This window comes from Poecilia reticulata, chromosome 17 (genome assembly GCF_904066995.2).
Source record: "Poecilia reticulata chromosome 17, P_reticulata-male-v2, whole genome shotgun sequence".
Classification (NCBI taxonomy): domain Eukaryota; kingdom Metazoa; phylum Chordata; class Actinopteri; order Cyprinodontiformes; family Poeciliidae; genus Poecilia; species Poecilia reticulata.
In genome coordinates, this window is record NC_088846.1 from 17116356 (window position 1) to 17142130 (window position 25775).

The window sequence follows — 25775 nt, forward strand, 5'->3', positions numbered from 1 at the left end:
GATGGATGTTATTTAATATTTCCTACTCTGACTTTGTTTGCTCATTGGTCACAATGTTATAAGTGGGATTGTGATGCAGAGGTTGTTGGCGCTTGTCTATATCTACCTTGCCTCTGGAACTTCCTCTGATCAATCAACGTATTTATTTTTAATTTCTTCCGGCTTTAACTGTCTTTGTTGGCCTGAAGCAGCCCACTTTGCTCCCATGGACATGCATGACACTGCCACAAAGGCATTCAGCACAACTTATGGTGTGCAGACATAAGGGGCCCTTTCCGGCTTTTGGCCCATTATCATCCAAATGAAAAGCCTGAATGCCTTTGTGGTTGGATGGAGAATAGCGGTGGGAGCGGTATGGCCTGGGAGGACCATAAACCCCCTCTGTGGACTCTGTGAGTTTAAGTCATTGAGATGCTGCGCAATGCCTGTCCCATTGGCATCCAGCACAACTACTGTCACACTTACTGCCTGCCAAGCTGAGTTAACGTGCTGCTCCGCCGAAGCTCAGGAAGCCCCCTTTTTCTTCACCAGTATTTCTACGGTTGTTGGAAGGGAAGCCGGGGGTGGCTGAAATGTGCGTCTGGTAAAGATGTTTGATGAGCAATTGTTGGCACTAAAGTTTGACATATCGAGAGCTCCCGTAAGCTAAAAACGGCCTCATGATTTTGAGTTCGCAATCACACACAATCTACAACCTGTGGTGATTCTTAAACTTCCTTGCTGGTGTGCAGAATTGATTTTGTTAGGATGACATTACATGATTGGCTATATAAAAATTCATGGAAGTTAATTGGGATGTGCATTAAAAAAATGTCTCAAATGAAGCACACAAGAGCCTGTGTAGGGAGTTCAAACGATGCAATGGGCCAAAGATGCATTGATGCTCTTCTTAAGTTAATGCCTCTACATCCCATGTGAGACAGCTCCACAGCAGTCACTTGAGATAGCCTCCAGCTCTCCTACCTTCGAGAGCACCACTCAAAACCCGGGCTGCTCATTCTGCAAGTGACCTAACTCCCAAGCACATATGTGAAAGGACAATGACTAGGACTCTCAGGCACACAAGCTTGTCCTGCATTTGAGAAAGAAGGACTGATGCCCTTGTGACATGTCTGTTGGCTCCTTGACCATTTCTTTATGCAGCTGAAGCATGTGAGGAATGTACGCTGGCTTCTCTAGAATGTTAGGCACGTCTGCTGAGCAGGAAGTGGAGGAAGGGGATTTTGGAGGCGGGGATGCATGAGGGTGATAGTGTGCAGACACATGTAGAGCTTGTTTTGAATGGTTGTTCTAAACAGATAGGGAAGATACGACTGACCTCGGCTGACAGCAAGGCCGGTCCCCTGTCACTCCAGAGGCCTTTTTTTTTCTCTCTCTCTCTCTGCATGGCTGTTCACGCTGAGCGACCTTTGATACAAGAAGTCCAACATACAAACCATGCATAATTAGCTAGTTGCTGAACAACAGTGTAATACAAACTTTATTGGTAAACAAATACATTTAATAGAAAGGCAGGATGCTTTGTTTTATTGTGCTAATATGAGTGACACATGAGGTACTCCGCATGATTAAACTTGCAGTACTAAGATATAAAGAGCCTGTTAAATGGAACAGTTGCCATGGTGCATTATGCCAGGTTGTCTGGACAATGCAAAGATCGGTTTGACTTGGAAGAGGTCAGGGCATGCTTCGAGTGAACCGATTCTGCAGAGGCCAGATGAGAAAACACACTTTGCCCCTCATACACACACACTCATGCACACACATGTATAGAAGGACGACTAGATCAAAGGGCCGCTGTCCTCTTTGGCAGGCCGATGAGGGATCCTTTCAGAACTGCCCACAGAGGAGTCTCTTGTAATGCCTGGTCAGCTTTATTAGAGAAGAAAGAAGTAAGAAAAAAAAATCTGTCATAAGAAAAATTGGTTAAAAAAAAAGAAGGAAACTAAAAGTTAATTAGTTCATGCAAATTATGTTCCAGACAAGTCCACAATTTGACAACTATATAAAGTCTGGCTTTTCTGGAGATTTGATGTCTGTTCTCTTATTTTTATTTTTTTACAGTTACGGTTTAATTGCCCATATGTGTAAAATCATGCAGTAGATAATGATTTCATCAAGTATTGAGAGTATCTCCTGCTGTGATTGGTGTTTTCACCCACCATGAATGAGATTTTTAAATACAAAATGTTTCTTAGCTATTTTGAAAACAGTGCTTTTCCTAAAAAGAGTAATTAAAACCTCGTAGATTTCTTGACCTAGAAACATATAAGGTATTACTTTTTGTGTATCAAAGCTGGTGGCAATTTCACAATGTGTCACTGTTTACCAAGCTTGGCATGAAAAATGATTCTTGCAGAACAAAGCGGTAACGTGCAGCGGGAATGCTCATGATGATTCTTCCTTCATGAGAAATAGGTGCACTAGGACCTATATATAGCACTCAACCATAATAGTAAAAATAACACCCGTTATAACTGTAAAGCTTGGTTTCTCAAAATAACATTTATAGTGCATTACTTTTTTATTACATCAAAAATTCATTGCCAATGTTCTTGCCTTGAAATAAATAATATTTTAGCGCTTGTTGGCTCACTGTTATTGAACTTCTTACTCAGCAAATCCCGACAATATCTCGAGTTTATTACTTTGAGCTCAAGCCAGACTCCACAGCAGACATTTCCAGGAGGATCTGGGTTAACTCCAAATGCATTTTATTTTAATTTACAAGTTTAATGTTTTTATGAATCTGAACAGTAAATGACTGTCAAGTCAAGAAGCAAGGAGAAGCCTCACATTTACAATAAACCTCATTTACTCCCTTATGACTTTCCTTATCACTAAACCTGTTTAGAGTTTACGTTTCGATGCCAGATCGCTAGAAGATTTAATAAGTGTGCAACTTCAAGATGATGCTTAGTTTAAAAACACAAATTTTGTTTCCTTTGTTCAGATTAAAATACTAATTCAAAAGAGAAATTTTGTAAAATGCAAAAACATTTTCTCAGTGTAGCTGAGAGAGATAGATGGCATATGGCCTCATAAATAAAAGAAAACAACAACAGCATGTTGTCGTTTTCAAAGACTTCGTCATGAAACTTACTTGTGCAGATCGTTCTGAAATCTCAGCTGTGAACTCCATATTTGCCTTGTTGCCTCTGGGAATGTCTGAGGATGCAGCAGCCAGTGGCATGATGACTTAAAACGTCTCTGCAGGGTTTAAAGGCTTAATGAAGCTCCCAGCTTTCTCCAGCAGGCTCTGTGGCAGCTATTAAGTGAAGAACCAGTCTCTCTGTCTTGTCTGTGCCACGTCGCTCCTTTTGTACAGTCAGCGCGCCAGATTGCTCCCACACTCGCACTTTTTGCACTTCTATGAAAATAATTTTCAAATTCCCAACAACAAGCTGTAGAGTCTTCTTTTTGTTGTTGTTGTTGTTGTCGTTTCCATTTGTTCTTTATTCATTGTGTTAATATCCCCTCATTTTGTTAAGTTTGTTTGCATTTTGGTATGTTGAAATAATCTATTATGAAATCTGATGTTCGGGTGTCATTTTCTCTTGGATTTATTAGATTTGAATAATCATTTATCCACCCTGTATGTGAAGGAATCTGCAAATATCATTTGCAGAATTAAGGCTCCCCAATTCATACCTTTAATTATGCTTGCTAAAAGTATTTTTAAATGTACTTTTGCAGGTATTATGTAATTGTGGCATAAGATTTCACACGTTTCAGAGCTCAAGTTTATTTCTCATGTCATTTAACCACTCTGAAGAATTTTCTCTCAGAAAAAGCAAGCAAGTTAAGCAAAATGTTTTTCTTATATTTTACCCCCTGTTTGATGTTCAGGTCTGTGTTTTCACTTTTTATTGTAGCAAAGAAAATTGAAGTAATTCACTTTTCAAACTGAGACTCATTGACCTTGGGACATTTTTCAGTGAATAACATAAATCAGAAAAAAAACAATTGATGACCACCCATTATACACCTTCCCTACACATTTACATTACTTTCAGGGTGTTCGGGTCCACCAGACCCAGAGCTGATAAAAGTGTGTCTCTTCATGCTGTGCTTCTTTCTAGGTCTGTTGTTTGTGTGTGGGCTTGTGTGTGTGTGTGTGTGTGTCTTTTAGTGTGTGTGTGTGTGTGTGGGAGGAAGAAGTGGACGGTGGGATTCCTCTGGGTTTTTTGTATGTGCTTGTGTATAGTACTTATAGAGGATCATTTTCACCAACACAGGGAGGTCATTCGTGGAAACTGGGGACATTTTCCTTATCTTTATTTTGTTCAATTGCTCTGCGCTCTAGTTAGGTTTGAGGTACAGTGAGAAAAAAAGTTTTGGTAAAGGTTAGGATTAGGAATATACTTGCAATGGTTAGAACCCTTAGGAAAATGTCTGGCATTCAATAGCTTGTTATAAAGCCTTATAGATAAATTTCCAGATAAAAATAAATGTGAATTCATGTTTAATTTATTTTTTAAAATGTATGTTTTTGTCATAAAACAAACATGAACAAGTAGTACATTTTTTGTAAGTTAAAAAGCAAAAAAGATCAACCATATTTGCTGTTTCTTTTGATGGAATTAAAGTGAAATGAACATGTTTTTGTAAGTTAATGTAAAAAGCCATTTTTGTGTTGAATTTGAACTGTAAAGTGCAGACAACACTGACCGTGTAACCAAAATATAAACACCTTACAAGGATTAAGACTTCTTTTTTTTATGTGGAAGTTGGTCAAATCAAGCTGAATCTTCACCTGGATCTGTGCATCAGCTGAGTCAGATTTTGAGAGGATAGCATTTTCAGCTCCTGGGTGTTACAGCTAACAGAACTGTTTTTGTTTAATATAGATTGCCTTCATGGCCGACATTCCATCCCCTCTCTACTTTCAGAGCAAATCTTCCTCCCTCTCTCAATTTCTCTCATGATCGATCCACCTCCCCCTCCTCTCGCTATCTTTTCTTGCATCTCCTCCTCCCTCACACCATCTGACAGATTCCATTTATCTTCCCATATCTCTGTTTTCCTTTATATTATTGCCTTCCATTCCAAGATCTGCTGGTCGCCCTCATAAATGTCTTTAAAAGCATTCATGAAGGTACATGACAAAACACAGCTACTGGACCAGGAGGTTGTAAATTGACTCTTGGGTGTGGGATGGTACAACCCTGGTCTGCTTACACAAAAATGTACAACAAAAAATTATATATAATTAAATAAGAAAAGCAACCATTTATTTTACTGTTAGCATAATATGCAATTGTTCCGCGAGTTTATAATTCCTGTAAGTTCTTCATTTTGATTTAGATAAATAGACTGAAGTATAAAAATTCTACAAACAAGCTAAATGTAGCAGTATACAAAAGTATAACAAGTTTATAGTTGCTGATTTATTTTTCAAGATAGTTAGCCTGCCTGCACCCTGTTTCTTTACAGTCACTTTTAGTTTTTTGATTTTAAGTATTTCATTAATTACATCATATGATATGATGTACATTAATTACAACAAAAATGTTACATTGACTAAATGAGTAACCATTAAAAAGGGGCATCCAATGCAGTAATGCACAAATCACAACATTAAGTTTTCTGCATTGTTCATGCACTTTGCAGAGTAGTTTTACCAGTTAATGCAATACCAGCAGAATATTGTGTTTATGTGGTCCAAACCTGCATGGAAATTAATCACATGAGAAACTTCAATAAGGGATATAACGAGATTCTTGGCAATTTAAGTTTTCAAGATGATCATTGTTCACGGTTTGCTTCATCCTCAGCTTGCACATTACTTAAATTGGGGTATGAGGCTTGTCAGAATAAGATTCTTGCTCGTATATAAAGCTGAAGTGCTTGCAGGTTGATTGCTCCTTCTGTATAAGTTGTTTTCCTCTATAAAAAAAAAAAGTCCTTTAGACCAGATGAGATTGCTTCAGAATCCACATTGGAATCTCTCCATTGTTGCAACTCCAACGTAGTGTTTACTAAGACGACCAATCACCTTAAAACTTTTGTATCGGTGTAGAGTAAGGAATTTTTTTTTTTGTGCAATAAGATGTTTTTAGTCTATTTCTGTTTTTTTTTTCTAGCCAGCTTTTTAAAGACCATGAGTTTTTGTGAAAAAGTTACAAGTTCCTCATTTTATTGTGCTGTGTTTTATGGTATATATTTACTTACAAAAAATGCCTCTATGGCTATTTACAATAACAAGAGTGATGGGTGATGGTGTTTTAGTTAGGATTATCTATTTTTTGCAACACTTTTCCAAACAAGCAAATTTGTCTTTCTTGCAAGCAAGGGATAAGTGCAACTTCCCTTCAGCCAGCTGACCAGCGGTGTGCATCAACAGGTGGGAAGAAGTAGCCCTACGTTGCTAAATTCTCCACAAATTCACACATCATTAAATTGACTTTAAACTATAACGGATGGAAAATCACAGCTGTCTTGAAATCCTAACTTCTTTTTATTTTGGCATACCTTGAAAACGGTAATTGGCCACCACCTAGTCCCCATATTTCCTTCTTCCCATTTAAGGAGACATACATTAACAGAACGCATAGCTGTATTTGGGGCAGGGAAGTTGGCAGAAACAGAAGGGGAAATGATTTAACTAAAGTTCTCCTCACTTTGCTCTTAGCAACCGAATCTAGGCTAAACAATGTCAGGCTAAGCAGGCACCTCTTAGACATAGAACTAGGAAAATTAGCTGTAAGGGGAAGCGGCTTCTTTGGCCTTTTGAGAGAATCCTGACCTCTCAGCTGTCTTCCAAGCTGCCCTTGCCAACTGCTCCCCAAAATCCTCACATGGTTGAACTTGTTGTTGCCCATTAGCAAAGGCATTGAAAGGGATCCCTCCATGGGGAAGACCGACTGTTCTCGACCTGAGCACCAGTCGCAGCTTGGACTGCATGCATGAGGGAAGATTAGAGGCATGCCAGCAGGGGCTCACTATCCGCGGCTTTGATCAGCAACAGCACAGCCTAATACCAGACAACATCTGCACCTCTCTGCATTAAAGAGGCCCAAAAATTCCGATTAGGGAACATGAGGCCCGCATGCCTGCTAGTGAACAGGACAGAAGTGTGTCAGTTCCTGGATGGGAGGTTTTTAAATACCACCACTCCACTATTGCTTATGCTGATTTGTTTTACAAAGCCAGGGTCTCTAGAGAGGGGTTTTTGTGCTGTTGCTTCTTAGCATCTCATTTGATCTAATGTTCCCTGAGCCAACACAAAAAAATAAAAAGACAACAACCGTATTTGCAGGGTTTCATCTGCTAAATTAAATATTTAGTCATCAGAGCCAAAAAGAAAAAAAAACCAAAAAGACATGTCAGGAACAAAAGACAAGTTAGTTTGGTTGAGCAAACAATGATTGTTACTGAAGTGTGAGGAGACTGATGCCAACTTTATGTTTGTATCATCAGGATACAGCAAGATAAACTGTTTGGGTGGAGCTTGGGCTATGTTCCTAATAAAAGAGGACATAGTTAGTATGACCTGACCTAGTTTAAAGTTCATCTGTACTTCTCAGAAAATGCTGAAGTACAAGTCTAATGCTTCCTCAATGGCAAGTGAGTCTAAGATAAAAGGTTTAAAAGGATCTGCCGTGATACAGCCACATGCAAATTTACATATTTTACAGCTGCAGAGAACTTCAGCTCACTTTGCATTTTACAGATAAATCCACGTCATTCTATTTTCCTCACCTTAAATGTGCAACGTTAGTTTTTTGATTAACTCTCAATAGAGAATTTCTTAATATCCACTAAAATGTGGAGGAAGGCAGAGGTGATAACAGGAAACTCTGCATTCAAAAATAGCTTTTTATAAAACATGTTCTGCAAGACCATGAAGCAGCTGCTTAAAGCTATGAGTGATACGCTTGTGGTTGTTATCATGAACCCAGACTCAGTCAAAACTTACTGGTTATTATTTGACATTAGAATTGTAATAAAATATTATTGTTATTATTTGGTCACGTTTGAGAGTCAAAAAGTGGCCTTTGACTCTTCTGTAATACTTCCATAACTTATAACTTGCATAAATTACATAAATTACATGCTTGGATTCATCAGGTAACAGAACATGTTATAACATTTATATTTTGCATCAGCTTGTTATTAGAAAAAAACAGTCAGCCTTTTGAAGGTTTAAGTTTGTCATTAAAGTATCCCTTTTTTAAAACTTTGTAAGTCAGTCTGTAAATTTAAAGACTTTTAAAACACTAAATTTATGAAAACAAGGTAAGAGGCTGTTATACTGTATTAAATGGCACCAGTGTTACCTCAGTGCGTCTGAATTCTGAAGAAGTACGTTTCCGCCAAAATATACTGAGAAGAAAACACTCCTGCTGTTTCTCAATCATTAACGTGGGAATTGTCCCCTGTGGGAGCAGTTTGATAATTACCCAAGTTCTGGAAAAAAACTGACAGGCACCTGTTGTACCAGGAAGTATCCTGTCACTTTCCTTTCGTCACGTGCTTTTCCTTGCACAAGCTTGTCTTGCATGGAACAGCTTCCAACTGCAGCTTCTGTTTTTGTTTTGTTTTTTTGTTAAATTTTTCTTTTCTTGCATTGCTTACTGCTTGTCCATCTGGTTGAAAGCGTTCGCTCTTTAGTTTTCTCACTGTCACTCCCTTTTACTCTTACATCCCCCTCTAAACTCCCACTCCCCGCACCCCCTCCCTCCACTTCTCCCTCAGTGCCACTTTGTTCACATGGCCCCTGCATGTGACACAAAGCTGTGCCAGAACACCCCGGATGCCCGTCTCAGCCCTCCGCTGTTCCAGGCCTTGTTAAATTTTAAACAAAACAAAAAGGAAGGGAAGAAGGGAAAAAGAAAAGGAGAAAAGTGAGCACGTGGGGCCGGGGGAATGTGCAGCAACATCACAAACTCATTCATTCACTCGCTCTGTCCCCCATGCATCATCAGGCAAGCACGGCACTTTGATTCTTGTGCTCTCCTGCTCTCCCTCTCCCTCCTTGCTCTGTGAATGTCCTGCTGCTGCTTCTGGTTGCTTCTGAATGTGGCCTTAACCTCAGATCTGGGGTCTGGTTACCTCCAGGCTTGTCCTCTGGTGGTATTTAAGAGCTGCCATTGCCTGTGCAACAGCAGCTCTGTCTCATGAATATCCACATGCTCACATTCAAATCTAAAATTTCACACATATATGAAAGAAGTTTGCTGTATTTTTTTTTTAAATATTGGGTATTCTCATACTCTCATTACCGGTAACTTTTTCACCGTCAGAGAAATAACTTTGTATGACTGCGTTCTGCATGCTCAAATGACTTCTGCATCAGACATTTGGCACATCAGAGGATAACGGAAAACACACAGACTACAATGGAAAAGGAGTGTGTGCAGCCTTACCAGCCTCTAGAACCACTTTGAAGTTGTTGTTTTTTTGTATAACTTTATCAGTCAATATCATTATGAAGGAATTTTGGCCCACTTTTCTCTTCAGCACTGCTGTTTTGTAAGGTTTGTGGGAATTTGTTTCTGCACAACTCTCTTAACATCCTGCCACAGCATTTCACTCAAGTTGGCATCTTGACTTTGTCTGGGCACCTAGATTTCTTTCATTGTACACTTGACATGTTACAGTTGGTATGGGGTGTTTGCGCTGATTTGCTGTGTACAGACTTCTCAACTTTGGTCTCATATCTTTCCAAAATCCATTGTACAGTATGTTTTAGCTTTTTCAAATGCATGTGTGCAAGCCTGATAGTCCTGCTATCATCATAATTTGTAAGAGAAGAAGGTTTATCGTGGTAGTCGTTCTAAAAAACCCTTTTTTTCTTAGTGTGCAGTAATGAACTTTAACATCTGACATTCTAACTGAGGTCTCTGAAGTCTGGAATAAAACTTTTTGGTTTTTTTGGAAATTCTCATTGCCTTACGCAGCCAGATGTATTTGGGTTAATAAGCTGAGAAGTTCTGTCTTAGGAAGACCGGCTAACTTATAAGTAATGTTTCTCACTGTAACATTGTTACTTTCTAAAATTAGCTTTTTAATCATTCCCAGATTGTTTTTCAAACATGACTTCTCTAAAGCTCCTTGCTGATGTCTTTCCATCTTGGCATCATATTGATGATAATGTGTGCTGTTGATCAGATAATCAGGTGTTGGCAAGAAACACCGACTGCAACTTGCCCCTCTTTAAACATGAATTGATGTACTCAGTTTTTAGTTCTTAATTCTGAACAACAATATATACAAACCTTACCAAATAATGTACTTATTGTATCTGATGTTTAGGCTAAATAATCAAGGGATATAATTTCTTTCATTGTGATCACACATACATGTTGCAATGGAACCTTCCTGGTATTATGCATTGTGCTGAGATGCGTTATTTCAGCAACAGTTTTTCTTAATGGGAAAATACATACATATATATATTCTATAGTTATGGTATAATTATGGATCTGTATAAATTTAGCTATGATAACAACAGTAATGGTAAATACAATTAAATTCTTTATTGCTTTTATGACCTACAGTTAACCATGCCAATCTTACAAAGAGGACTTCAGCTTGTGGAGTTGAAATGGCACAAATGTTTCATGCTCATATCCTAGTATGTGAGCAAAACATGTTCAGACAGGAGCCTGAAGCAAGCTGCAACATTCTGTTTATCCCACCAGTCAAACACACACACACACACACACACACGCACACACACACACACACACACACACACACACACACACACACACACACACACACACTTCCTTCTGATTTTACAGTACAGTGGTTTTGTTCTCATGCCAGCCCTATTCTAGTTCTGCATCTATAAAAATGTTGCTGCTGCGTACTTAAATGGGTCCCCCCTGCTAAGGAAACTGTCTGCTCTGTGATTTGTTGCACATGCTCAGTGCACACTGAAGACATAAAATCACATTTGTTCGTCATGATTATCACTATGCCGCACACAATTATTTTATGATTTACTATAATAATGATGCCCTATTAAATTGGGATAAAAAAATAAATAAATTACAGCAGTAAAAATAAAACTTGTTAAAGTTTGTTTTCCATATTTGAACAGATATTAAAATTAAACAGGAAAGTCTTTTTCATTTTGATGACTAATCTCACATTGTTTCCACTTTTGATCTGCTTGTGAACCCATTGTTTCTGTGTATTTATTAAAGCCTTAGATTTTGAGTTAATGTTGCATCAGCTTCACTGACAGAGATATGCATGCCTAGGCCCATTCTTGATCGCAAAAAGAGTAAGGAGACGGGGCTTTTGTGGGAGAGCAGCAGTTGAATAAGCGTGGGTGTAACTTCTGACATTGTTTATGTCTCAGGTTGTCAGATCTGATGCACCCATAATTAGGAGTTTTGCAAAGGATGTCAATAATTTCAGCCTGAATTTCTTTTAGTTTAAAGTTTTACAGATTAGGATATTGGGATAGGAACTGGAATGTCTAACTGTCCAAAAATGATCAAGTGTATCAGGAAAAACAAGAATAAAAAAATTTAATTGTCATGTCTGTGTGATACAACTTTGACAATTAGATTATGTGCATCAGTTCATCTCATTTTTGACCTTTTTAAGTGATCTTCTAACTCACATATCCATCGGCCTTTAGGCAACTCGTTCATTGGGTTATTTAGTTAACAATATTCAGCAGAGCCTAATGGAGGTTCCTGGTGTATTATAGAGGATAATTATGATCATAATTTTTACTTCCCAGATAGCTTAATTTTTCTCCGTAACAAAATCTATTTTTATTATCAATTTTGTACAAGAAGATAGACACTCTGACCATCTTATTTTGACGACAGGGGCAATGATAAAAGCATATGATAAAAAGGACAAAAAGAAGGCTTTATAATGCTTCTTTTTTTATTTGCATCAGCAACAAACATTTTTATCAGGAGGACAAAGCCTGCCATAAGTGTGAATAAATACAGAAATAAGTAAATAACTCAATTACTATGCCAGTAAATTAAACTTTAATCATGTAATGTCACACGAATTGAAATAAAAGTTTTAATTTATATTGTAATTTTGTCTCCAATTTGCCCTTTTTTGGAATCATTCATCAACGTGTTGTTTTAACCCGCTTATTCATGCAGAGTCATGGGATGCTGCTGCTCAACAGCAGCGGCCTTTGGGCAGCAGAACCGGTACAACGAGGCCAGGTTGCAGATTATCACGGCTGGGTGACATTGTTTAAAAATAAATATCTCCCAACTTTTTCATACCAGATCTGTTTTATGATTTTAATCTTTTTTTCCCCCTCTCTTAAGAAGACATTCCAAATGACACAAAGTATTTTCTAAAACCTACTTTTATTTCAATTATCCATTCTGGAAGTTAATACAAGCTATAAAACATTCTTGTAACAACAGGTAATATGCTAATGTGAATTATAGAAACTCAATTACCACAAACTGGTAAAAAAAAAAACTAGATGGGCCCCATATGGGATAAAGGAGGACAAACAATATGGGTCCCATAAGGTTTTGTCCATGGTGGCCCTACATGAAGAGCCTAATGGAGGTCCAGATAGGTTTTCTATCTGGACACACCCATGTAAGTCACAGTGAGGATACAGCCCACCCTTCTTGGTGGGCTCATAATTCAACCAACTCAAAACTTAGAGTAATGGGTTGACGTGTTTATGGACCAAAATCAGGGCAAGTTGTTAGACTGAGTGTTTGGATCTCATTCAACACTCATGTATTTGGTATTTGAGAGCATTTACATAAAATTAAATGTAGTGCCACTTCCACACCATTTATCAACTATTTATTTTGATAACTTTTAACCCGCTCATCCCATCCCTCCAGCACCTTCCACATGTAAGAATCTGTCACAAAGTGAAGCACTTTGTCAGGTTCAAATATGGTAAGGAAACATGACATAATGCATTTAAAAAAAAAAGTATACTAAGACTATTAAAGCTAAGTCAATGTAAATGGTAGATAATGGCATATTTCACAAAAGTTTTTTTTTCTTTCTAATGCTACAGTGTAAAAAAAAATGGGATCCCAGAATGATAAACATGTTGGGATCCCTGCAAGCTAACACCATAAAAGTTGTCCAGAAATATTTAGGCTGTTGGCCTCAAAAAGCAGTAATCTTCTGCACTACATCAAAGCTGCACTGGCTCACCAATTAGCGATCACATCTCACCTCTTTAGCCTCGGTATCAGGGGGAGGTGTTGTCAGCCTGTTTCTTATCGCTGCTCTCCCATCACCCCTGCTCTCATGTTACATCCACCCCGATGTGCTTCCCGGGGGAGTTGAATGCTTGGTGGGTAAGCCTAAACCTCTGAGAATATTATATAGTCCTTAAGATGACAATACCCCATTCCCATCTCATTTTATGTGTCTTTTAGCCCTGCTGTATAGCATACGATGCTGTGCTTTATTAAAGCTGTATAGAGAAGGAGACTGCAGACAGGCTGCTGCTGAATACAGGCTATTAGCAACTTCTGAGTGACAGAATGCGGAGGCTGAAGTGACACAGTGATACTGGTGATGAGCAACCAGTGTCCTGAGTGAAAAGATAATATCTGAGGCTGGGGAAGCTTTTATATTAATACAAGAAGTGTTGAAAATATCTACAGTTTTATCTTTTTTTGTGATCAACAGCTAACCATTTCCCAAAATATGGTCTTTAAAATTATGAAACGTTAATGTTGGTAAATTCCATCCTCAATTTAACTATAGATGTAGCGAGAAATTATTGGTGATCGGAATACGACAATTTTCAGCTTGATCAGCCCTGACTGGTGACCGGGCCATCAGCAACTTAAGGATTTGATATTTTACCCATCAGTGAGAACATCATAAATGACTGCTGCCCACTCATAGTAACAACAATACTCTTCTGTTGTTACTTTGTGAAGGAGGCTCAAAGGAAGCACAGAGATGTCAGAAGCTATTTAAAAGAGAATATTGTCTAAATGTCAAGACATGTCTGCATAACATTCAGGCTGCAAGAGAGCTTGATAGCAGTAGATAACAGGAAGACTTAATAGAGTTGAGCAAGGTGGATATACTGTAAACTTTTTGCGCTTTATCATGAAGCATGCTCCTTGGAAATATTAGTTAAGGATCTTCATTCCCTATGGAGATGGTTTTCAAGTTTGAAGTGGTACTCCACAGGGTTCTGTCAATCAACAAGCCTGGGGTCTTGAGATCCTCTTCAAAAACAAACCTAAATAACAAAAGGATCATTTTCAATCATATTTGCACTCTAAATGTCAGAAGACATAACAACAAAATTACTTCCAACTATATGTGCAAGTATATTTCGTTGTCGTTCTGCATTACCTTAGTAAAAACGCTTGCATACTCAAACAATATTGTCAAAATTCTCATCCACTGTTATTTTTGCTAATCAGAAGCCTAATTTTGTGCTGCTCCTGAGGCTGCATACAGAGACTGCCATATGCAAATATTGGGATAGTGAAGTTTAAAATCTAATCTCTATAATCACATTGTCCAATATTCTGTTTAACAGCAATTGTTTCTGCTCTTTATCCAAATAATAACATAATTTATTACCGTACTCACTGCTCAGAGCACGAAGGCTAGAAAAAAGTATTTGATCTTGTTCTTATATCTTCTTTTACTATGGGTTTAAAAGTGAAATCAGAATCGAACAAAATGGGGACCAGCAGGTCAGAGCTTTACAAAATTGTCTGATCAGTGCATTTTTAAATGTAATTTTTATAGAATTATTTTATTATTTTGTTCTAATTAGCAACCTAAGAACAGAGGTTTTCATTTATGTTTTCATCCATGCATGCATCTATCCTAAAAAAGACAAATTGCTTTGTATATTTGAAATACTAGAACTTGGAACTCTTTGTTTTCTCTAGAAGCATACTGCGATGAATTTGTATAATAAGCTTTGTTTGAGGAAAACAGAACTCGACTTGTAATGTGGTCGAAGAAGGTGTTTAGTGTCTTTTGGTCAAGATCAACTTCCATAGTGTGGGACAAAAATAACTATAATGAAACTACTTCATTATAGTTCTTTTTATAGACAAAAAGAGCTATAATGAAACAGACTTATTAATGTATTTATCTGTGTACATTATGTGCCCATCTGAGACTTAATCCCTACAAATTTGATAAGACGAATAATCTCTAAAGTTATTTTATAAGTCATTAAATACCTGTAGTGGAACTTTTTTGTACATAGTTTAAGCATTGTCTCTGAAAGCAAAAACTTCCTTTGATTACTTGATTTGGATTCATTCGCTGATTACACTGGAATCGTGCGAAACAATGGAAAGGTGTGCAGGATGCTCTTTGCAATTTGTGTTTTCCATCTGCTCTCCCAGCAGTCTGACCCCATATGGTATCCTGCAGTGATACAACTTCCTCAACATAAAGTGTGAACAGTGCAGATGTGTGCCACAGATCCGAGTTTGTTTAGAATCTCCCCACAGGCTGAGGCTCTCTCAGCACTGACACATTGTGTTTGCTGTCTTTTGGATTCACTTCTGATTCGTCTGCATTGCACGCCACGTCCTGCCTTTGCTGTCTCGTCATTGCCAATGCCCGCCTGTTTGTAAGCCTGATAATGTGTCCTTAAGTGTTAGTGAGAGGGCTGTTAAAATAAAGGCGAGCGCTGCATCATTCATGAGTGTGTGCCACCCTGTGCCTGGACTGCAGTGACCCGTAGCTGTCAGCGGAGTATCCTTGAGCATGATGGCACAGACTGTGCCGAGGACAACTGCAGAGCGTGCTGGAGTGTGGAGGCCGTGGGAGGGGCTGGGTGGGCCCATCGGGGGCAAAAAGAAAACCAGAGAATATAAAGAAGATAATGCATTGCATGACATAAATGTTCTGTTTTCAAGAAAATAATTTTGTTGCTTCTTTCCCTCTCTTTTTTGTTTTCCTGAGAAGATGTGATAATTTTCTTTTTTTTCTAAATCTAATCTCTGAAGCTGTTGCATGTGTATATATACATTTCAGTAGAGCTTGTAGAGATTGCGCAGTAAAAGTATTAAAAGAACTAATCTATTTTTACTTTATAGGATTTGGGCTCAAAAGGGAGCTTAAAATAAAGCATGAAGTACACAAACAGATACTATAGTGTCATGTTTTAAATACAAACAAATAGTTATGGAAAAAGATATGGACAACAAATCAGAAATCTACTGCTACTGAAACCTTTTACTTCCCCTTGCAATATCGAAACATGAGCACATATAGGCGGTAAATCTTTAGCTGTGTCTTGTCTGTTTTGAAGAAAGATAGAAAGAGAGAAAGGAAGTAAAACAGATTCATTAGATAACTAGAACTGTGGGTCTCCCGCCAGTTTAGTAGCGGACAACAGTAACTCGGTTCACACATGTGCGGGCTTAGTTCAACTTGTGTGTGAATGTGCAATTTCCTATTTTCTCATGTTCATGACCTGCTAATATCTTTTATTTTTCTCCATACAGTAGCTTCTATCTTTTGAGCTGCTGAACGAGCTTATTGTGCGTTTTAGCATAGAAAGGATGACACGATTTAGTGGAAAATCATCCTGGTCTTCATTCTGTGGCAGGATGTGCAGACACTAAATGCAAGTGACAGTGTCTTCAATGGTTTTTCTGAGCTGATTAAAAATCAAAGAAAAAAATAGATGACTGTTAAATTAGCTCCACCGGGTCCTTGCCTTTTCTATTGACAATACACCAGGTTATTTACTTTGGTTTTCGGCATGTCAGATTACAAAATCAGGTTTGCCATGATGAGATGCTTATCTGTCACAGAAGGTGCCTGACAAAACATCTGGTGCACACCCCAGAAGAAGCATTACAGATCATCCCGACTGGTTTGATTTCAGTTCATTAAAGTAGGTGAGATTATTTGGTAATGGTAGGTGTTGTTTTTTTTCAGATGTCAACTTTCTTTACACTTTAATCAGTAGAGGTTACTGTAATATTTTCTAAGCTTTTTGTCACAGTAATCAGCTTGTATTTTGTGTAAACACATGGGTCATATACAGGTTAAAATAAGATTAATGTTTAAATAATTACTAGGCTTGGGTATGAGATTCTCACAGAATGATAACCTTCAGTAAAATGACCATTGATCTACATTACTGTGTTTACTTGAAAATTTAAAGCTGGATTTTGTGGTTAAGCTGCTCATAGTGAAAGCAGGACAGCGACAATTAACTTTAATGCTGCTAAAATATTATAAGATTGATTATTGCAGTAATGCTCCCTATAAAGTTAAAGGGACAGTATTATGTATTTTCCAGTAACATAATGCCACTTTATAGCACAATCAAGTAACTATGTTAGCTTCAGTTGTTATGAAAATGCTGTATATATTTAAAACATTTTTTGCTTTGTAATTTATTGCCTTGAAATCGAAAACTCCTGCTCTTTCTGAAACTCCGCCTTAAGGAATTCTTCTCAACAGCGCTCTTCTACTAACCCTTTAGCAAAATTTTAACCAGCATTGCACCGAGAAGTAGCTCGTACAATGAGCTCAACATACAGCTACACCTGGTGTTTGCTAATTGCTACTGGCTAGTCTGAAAGAGCTGATGGGGTGAGTTGCGGGGTCCTCTGTGAGGTGGAAGCTCGGCAGCTTGGAAACTGCAGCTATGAGGAGGAGCTACGCCTTGAAGGCGGTGCTTGGTCCACCCAGGCATTTTGCACAGCTGAATGGTTGCCATAGAATACTAAAAGATTTCTCAAACATGCATGAAGGAATCAAGGCAACACTCCAGACATACATTACTATACATTATTATGAGAATAAATTGCTTTCTTATAAACTAACCTACAGTACTCAGAGTACGTATTCTGTCAGTACAACGTGTTGCTATGGAAATGTCTCTCTTTCTTTGCTGCTATCTTGTTTTTAATTTTTTTATTTTATTTTACCACATTTCTGCAAACATACTTGCTTATTCGCTCAGGACCCCTCTGCAGTTTATCAACCCCTGCAATCATAATTAGATTCACGCCTATGCATTCAATTAATTTGTAGCAAAGTCTCATACAAACAGATTGTATGAAGCATTTGCATTCACTCTTTTTTTTTCCCTCTCTCTCTCTCTCTGTCTCACACACACAAACGGCTATAAAACGATCCCTGGAGCTCCAGTGTGTCTGTGTGAGCTTTGAGGTAGCTGATCAGTGGGCCTGTGTTTTCCAGTGCAGAGTTTCATAACAACACACTCGTTACATAACGGAGGCAGGAATGGAGATGTGGAGCGAAGGCAGGAGAGAGGGGAACACACATCCATGTACGTCAGCGGACAGGCAATCTTAAGGGAAATCTATCCGTTTTCACACACCTTTACCAGGGCCCATGATTTCCTTCTAAAGCATTAATACTTCTGGCCTGTGTAGGAGGTTTCAGTTTGATTTTTGTATTTTTTTTGTTTCATCAACCTGGTGATGAATCATGTTCATATATTGTAGCAGTTTTTGTGCTGCTGCAAAAGAATCCAGTCATTTGTTTTTTGTTTTTTTTATCTTTAACAAAATAATTCATAGCTGAAAAATGTGATTCACTAGCCCGTTGTGGAAGTTTATAGTTCCTCATTCATACTGACATAAGATCTGGCTGCATACTGTACATCGTTTGCATTTGCTTCTGCTGACAAGCAACAGATTTGCATCAGGTTGACATGAGGAGGTATTAAAAGTTAGATATTTTACTCTATTGTAAATACATGTCCGTTCTTTAGTATCTTCCTGCCCTTGCTCTCATCCGTATTTAGGTTTACTAGATTTCATATTTGAAGTTTGAAAGCTGTAGAAATATTAGCAATGAATTCATTCTGAACTTTCTTTTTGCTTTAAAAAGGTGCTAAACATCACTTAGGATACTGCAAATTTGAATGTGAGACGGGGTAAAATTTCAATGTAAAGGATCTGTAGGAACCCTGGCTTTATGGCACCGGAGACAACATCCTTCCTCCTGTTCTAAGTTCTCCCCACACTGCCTCCTCTGTTTGCAAGTGGTACTGTGATGACCTGAAAAACAAAGCTGCACAATGCCTTTTAAAAGCAGAGAGCTGTGTAGTTTCTTCTCCCCTGGGCCAGAGGGTAATAATGGTGCGATGGGGAAGATGCTGCAGACTGTGACCTCATTTGGATCCAGGATTTGTGTCACTGGACAGAGGATTTCTTTTGTACAGTATCTACGCGCACGTGTCCACCCTGTGTGATGGCATCCTTCGCAGTTACAGGATTGAAAGAGATGAGCAAATTTAATCATTCATCAAACTATTAACTGCCTGCCTCCTCCTCCTCTGGTGGAAACGATTGATGTCTCTTGGACTCATGGTCACACGCAAACACATAAATTTGCTCAGTCTCTTGTTTCATTGGCCACAATCATTAATGTTTGAGGAAGTGGTGGGGGGTATCACCCTGGCAGAGCTCGTAAAGCTGAAGGATACTCTGTTTCACAACAGACATCTGTATAAAGAGCACCGAGTGTCGCTCAGCTTTTCCTTGAGGGGTTCAAAGGACTCTTCAGTGCTCTCTTGATAAATAAGTACTCTCACACAGACTCTTTATCAATTGTTTTCTAATTACTTATTGTTAAAAAGGTATTTAGCAGAGATAATGTAAGCACGATACAACACAAGTAAGCGTATGTGCATGTTCATCAAACAAGCAGTTTAAAGCTGTTTAATTTACATCTTTAGTTGTGATCTGATTCAGTCTTCCAAGATAAATTGTCCACCTTGTGGAATTGTATTATCTGTGTATGATGCAATTTTGTGTAAACACTCTTAAGGTGCAATACTGTGGTTTGGAAAAGAAACGTCACCAATCGGTTTTAGAACTTCCTCTGCTTGTGGTCTATAAATGAACCAACAGTTTGTACTTTGATTCAGTTTTGAATGTGTTTGTGCAGGGTTGTCGGCAAAATAAAAAGCTGCAACTGCCTTTTTTTTTTTTTTTTTACTTTGATGGGATATAGGGCTTTGGAAAACAAAGGAAATCAATAATCAAAATCTGAATTGGCAATAAAATTGGAAATTGATATCTTCCACAGAAAACATAAACATGTCCAGAAGGTTATTCATTTTGCATAAAAAGTCAACAAAATATATATTTTTAAAATGAAAAAAATGTATAGGAAACCTTTGCATTTATACTCAAGTAATCAAGTAATAGCAGTTTTATTACTCTTATCAGCCTAAACTGCTAGAACCTAAAATGTCAAGAGGACGATCAGCATTTTGCTGCTTTGTGACGCATGACCTGACAGCTAGAAAATCTATTTTAGCAGATACTGAAAATAAATGGTTGGGCTTATAAATTGCCATAATGTGCGCTTGTAATGTGGTTCACCATCTCAGCATGATAACATTTTCCATTTATCACGCAACACAATCTAAAGCTAATGCTGAGCTACGACATCGCTATGGTACTGGACTGAAAGTGGTTTAGAAACTCACTGTCAGTCTCAAATGAAGTAAGCAAGTCGCCATCTTTTCCTCAACCTTTTTGTGGGGGACGAAATGAAGCTACCTAAACACACCTCAGCGTGTCCTTGAGTAGTGTTTTGACTGCTGGACATTTTTGTTTAATTCTCCCTCCCTGGCAGTCAAAATATTACAACTTCAGCCTGGCATTTTCCAATCGTTGAGGCAACCCTGCAGCCGAGCATATTTATGCCGAGCACAACTCGATTCAGGAAAACGGATAACTCGAGATGAGGCTGTGCAAATGTGGCGTCACACTGCGATAATGTAGGAACATTTCACTAATTTCCCATGCAAATGTTCCCCATCTTCTTATCACTCTTAGGCAAAGTACAGCTTGATACATTTCACACATCAGCACATCGCCAGTCCCCGAGGGAGAGTCGGCCCCCTCTTGCCGTATTGACCTGTTTGTGTGAGAACATCTGTGAATTTCTAAAGAGGGTTGTAGGATTAAGCACCTACTAATTGGGATCTCTAATTTCAGAAAGTTAGATTTTTTTAAACAGGGTTTCTTAAAAAGTTTTTTTTTTTTTGTTTCAGTGCTTCACATGTTCAGTTGAAGGCATGCGTCTTCCTAAAATGTGCACAAAGAGGTAAAATGTAATGCGAGAGGGAAAACTGTGGAGCACTTTAGCTGAGTGCAGTGAGTGACCTGTCACCCATGATGGCCTTTGCCACCTTCTTGCGAGGCTCGTCAGCCCCTGCCAGGCAGCTGGCCTTGCACGGTCTGTCACTTTGAATCTGTGTAATCACCTCAAATCAAGCATAGTACAAGAGGAGCGGTGGAGAAGTAAATAAAGGAACGGCATAGTCCAGGAAGCACGTTCTTTTCTTGCATAAAAACCCCACGTTTTTAAGCAAATGCATTTTGATGTTGCATGAGCACGCCTGGTCGTCCTTTGAACCAGAAAAATGAGGCAGTTGTATCCCAGAGCTAACCGTCCCCCTTCCTAAGTTTAACACTTATCTTGTTATTCTTTCTTCCTTTAATCCATTTATTACCCTCCAACAGCACCACACCTAGAGTCTGATAAGATTGTTTTTTATACTTTGCCTTCCATCAAACGGTTGCTGCAGATTAGAAGTGAGGCTTTCTATCCTGCACGTCACTGTTGCATATATGTCGGTTGATGCTCTGTTGTGACTTATGTGGGTCATAGATGCCCTACGGTATGGCGTGCCCAGTCCTGAAACGGAGGTGTGCTAATGTCAGGTTGCATTTAGCAGGGCACAGTGATTAATCCGGGGTATATTCTTCTCATTGCATATAGACTCTAGAGTAGTGAAGTGTTGAACTGCTAGATGAAAGATAAATGAAGCAGTCTTGGGTGTCATTTTGGATGTCTCATGTGGGAAAATGAGACATCACTAGTTCCGACTGTTGTTTATTATTAATTGATTATATGATACATATTATTCTAAAAGATTTTGTTTTTCATATTATATTTTAAAATACAGATTAGAGGTCGCTGCACATGTGGATGCTTGTGTTTTTACCTGCAAAGCCATGTGCCACTAGGCTATTGTGAATTAATCAATATTTGGAAATTTGATATAGAAAATCTTACCATGTTTTAATAGCTTAATCTTTGGACTTTGACTGGGCCATTCTAAATGAATGAATGAATGACCTAAATACCAGGTGTCAAACTCCAGTCCTGTAGCTTATAGATGCATCTCTGGTTCAACACACTTGAATTAAACAAAAAAAAAAAAGGCACCAGTTTTGAAGTAATGCTAGTGTTTGCATGCCATGTGGGATATAATTTAGTAATCCGATTACAACCATGTCACTATTGGTTAACTTTCCAGTCAAATGTCGAAGTGAGGTTTTAACATTTTCTTTCAGATGTTTGATCTTCTATGACTTGTGTTATTTAGAAACAATATATTTTGTTGTAGCACATGCACTCTAAACATCAAGTTATTCAGTTCATGTGAGCCGTTTTTAATTATTGATCATGTAAAATAAATCTAGAATTACCATAGCAACAGTAACATTTTCTTTTTTTTTTTTTTTTTTTTTTTTTTACAATTGTGAGCTGAGAACTTACTGTTTATAATTAATAAGATGTTTATGCTGCACAACATATTCAAAGGAGGAAGTTTGGTCTGTATGTGTGTGTGGTTTGTATTTAAGCAGCAGGGGTGAACACACGTTATTGGATCCCGGTGTGGAAGGGAAACCGTCACTTCCTCTGCCTGGGGGAAAGGAAGGAAACTATCTTTAGTTTCTTACACACGAACACACACTGTACTCCTGCTCCTTCATAGTGTAAGTCTGGGAATAGATTGACTTCTGCGCACGAGCACACCCACCTTGCAGGCCCCGACTATTTTTACTTTCACTCCTTATCCATTCCCCATAGATTATGGGATGACTGACCTTAATGACTAACATCATCGGCTCTCAAAAAATTTCCAGCATAGGTGCGTCTGTAGTTCATGTATTTTGGACATGGCAAATGCCCGTTATAATTTCCTGCCCCGTGTCGCAGGGTCATCCTGCTGTTCTCCTGCCCTCCCCTGTGCACAGGATGCTCACTTGGGATTCCCACCTATGCCGCTGTTTCCTCCAGGGTGCGTTCCCACGGTCCGACTGTTAAAAGTGTATCCTCTAACATCCCACACGTCCAAGTCAGATAGTTGTAAGCTGCAAATGTAGCCGTGTCTGAATGTGTGGTCACATGCAGAGGTATTTGAAGAGGCGTAGGGGGTGTGTGTCTGTCTTTTGTGCATACGCATGTGTGGGAGTGAGCATGCTCCAACAAAAGCCTAAAAATAGTAGGAATATGCCCATGTGACATACGGCAGCTAAAAGCTTGTGAATAATTTGCTTAACGCAACACATTCTCTCTTCCTTAGATCAGCCATGCAAATATTCTCCTGCTGGTAACCTCTGCCAGCCAGAAAGTTGGAAGGGGGGATGACCTGTTCCATTAACCCTGTTTTGTCTCATAGACTTTTGTGACATTTTATATACAACTTGTTATACATTGAAGGGATTAAAAGCTTTCAAAAAATCGTTTTCATGCGAAGAAGGCTTCTTCTAAATGTTATATGTTGCGTTTTTTTGAACAATTGCAGTTTTTTTGCCCCTTCATTTCTTTTATACTTTTTGCAGCCGTCTTCCACTGAACATTTTATACTAGTTGCGTATCAATTCTTACCCACCTGGGGGATAATTTAGAGTAAAATTCTATCGTTTGATTGTTGTGGGCTGGAAAGAAGTAGCCTTATTTGATTCCAACAAATGACATAAAGATGCTGGAGGTCAATTTAAGGTTTTCTTACCTAATAGCTGGTCATGATCTATTATATTTCATAAATGTCAACTGGCCCAAAATTGGGTCACAACCACAGTTATTGGAAATAGGATGGTTTAAAAGATCTTTGTAAATGAATACATAATTTCCTCAAAAAATGTTCATAATTTCTCAAACACTGATGAAAAACACTCAAGAAAAAAAAGTAACACAATGGTATGGGTGCCATTTAAGAAAGTAAAAATTAGGGAATACAGATTGGATAAGAGGAGAATGAACCCTATAAATACCAGTAATCATTCTGTTGATTAAAAAAAAGTTCAGTATTATTTATCAATCATCTTTTTTCTAAGACAAAACTGGGATTTAGTCTAAGGGCATTTTTTCTAGTAATAAAAGTAAATATTTTTTGTCTGTGTAGTGTAAAACAGTGTTTTAAATTGGTGAACATTGTTTAGCTTTGAATAAAAAAAAAATTTCCCTGATGTAAGAATCCTTAAATATTAGTATAATATATTATTCAACAACATTTGCATATAATACACTACTACTAAAGTTAAATTAAAAATTACTGTTAAAAATTAACAGTGGGAAAACGGTTACTATAGACAACTCCCTCAAACCTTTTTTTCATTTTTCACAACTTTAGTTTGCTGATTTAATCAAAACATTTTCTAGTAGAACTTAAATTGGAACTTTGCTTTACTTATATTATTCAGCTGTTTTTTTCTTCCTTATTTTCACAATTATGGTCTTAAATTTGAAAAAAGGACGCTTAAGAAAAATCATCAGCCAACACCTCTGCCTTTGTGTACACATTATGATAGCAACACAAACATCCAGTCGTTTTACAGCTTTTACCTGGAGTGGGTGGTGATAATAAAGTTTCCTCAAAGAGCGATAAAAACCTGCAGTTTTGTTCTCTGCTTTCACACCCCACTTGGTTTAGAAGTGCAAGTAAATGAATTTGGAGAGCAACAGTAGAAATCAAGGGAATTAGGACTCAAGCAAATCTTGTTTTTACTGAAGATATTGAAGGGAAATAGCCAATAATGGGGCACTGTTTTTTTTTTTTTTTTTTTTTTGTGCCACATTAGAATTAAAGATCTTGTTTACATCATTACGTCTCATACATATTCATTAGCAATTAACTTCAATTTATTATTGCTGGCTTTCAGTTGCTGGAAAAGTGTTCAGTCTTGATGCCAAGACATGGGACGTTACCCCGTAGAGGTGTGTTTTATGATGTTTTTATTGTTGATAATATTGCTACGTCAACTAATTTGTTGCTACGTTGTCCACTAATGGAAGATTGCAGGGTTATGTGATGTAAACATTTGCAAAAATATGACATTTTGTATGTTGTTAATTCATAATCTGCAGCTTGTCCATGAGATACTTAATATTTTTCATTGATTCTTTTTTTGTATCTCGAGTTATTCTATATGCTCTCAAAATGTTCTAGCAAACCAAAAAAATTGCTGACACTTGCAATTAAGTATGTATGCTTAGCTTTTATATCACATGCTCAGCATTTTGTCGAGTATCGTCTTCAAAATTAGTGATTCTGCTGTGAACAAAAGATTAATATCTACAACAAAAAATAGATCAGTTCTTTCTTGCTGTCTGTTATTGATGTGAATGTTCTGGAAAAAAAGTCATGTCATCCAAAAGGTTCAGGTTTGATCAGCTTGTGTTGGCCTACCACCGTATAGAAATACCTTACTGCACTACAGTAGCCCTCAGTTGGCATGTGAAAGACCTGAATTATTTACAGCAACAAGACTATGTGCAAGTTCACACTTGCTCACCCTAGTGACTCTGTATTTAGTGTCAATGGAAACGTGTGCCAGCGATGAGCTAGTCTACTGTAAAAAGGACTAAAATTATTTTCTATGAACCTCTTTGGACACCATCTTGGAGGTAAACATCATCAACATTGAGATAGTTGACTGAATACAAAAAAAAAACAATGTGGTTAGAGATCCAGCAAGCACAAAACACAGTCTATAGATGGAATGGAGAAATTGAAAGCCAGGCAAGGGAGGCAGATCTAGGAGGGAAAAACT

The 25775-nt window shown here is 38.0% G+C and overlaps 1 protein-coding gene across 1 annotated transcript in view; it reads left to right on the top strand.

The window, feature by feature from the left end:
• phlpp1 (PH domain and leucine rich repeat protein phosphatase 1) overlaps positions 1-25775 on the top strand; it is a 50855-nt gene that overhangs the window by 3040 nt on the left and 22040 nt on the right. The window lies entirely within an intron of this gene.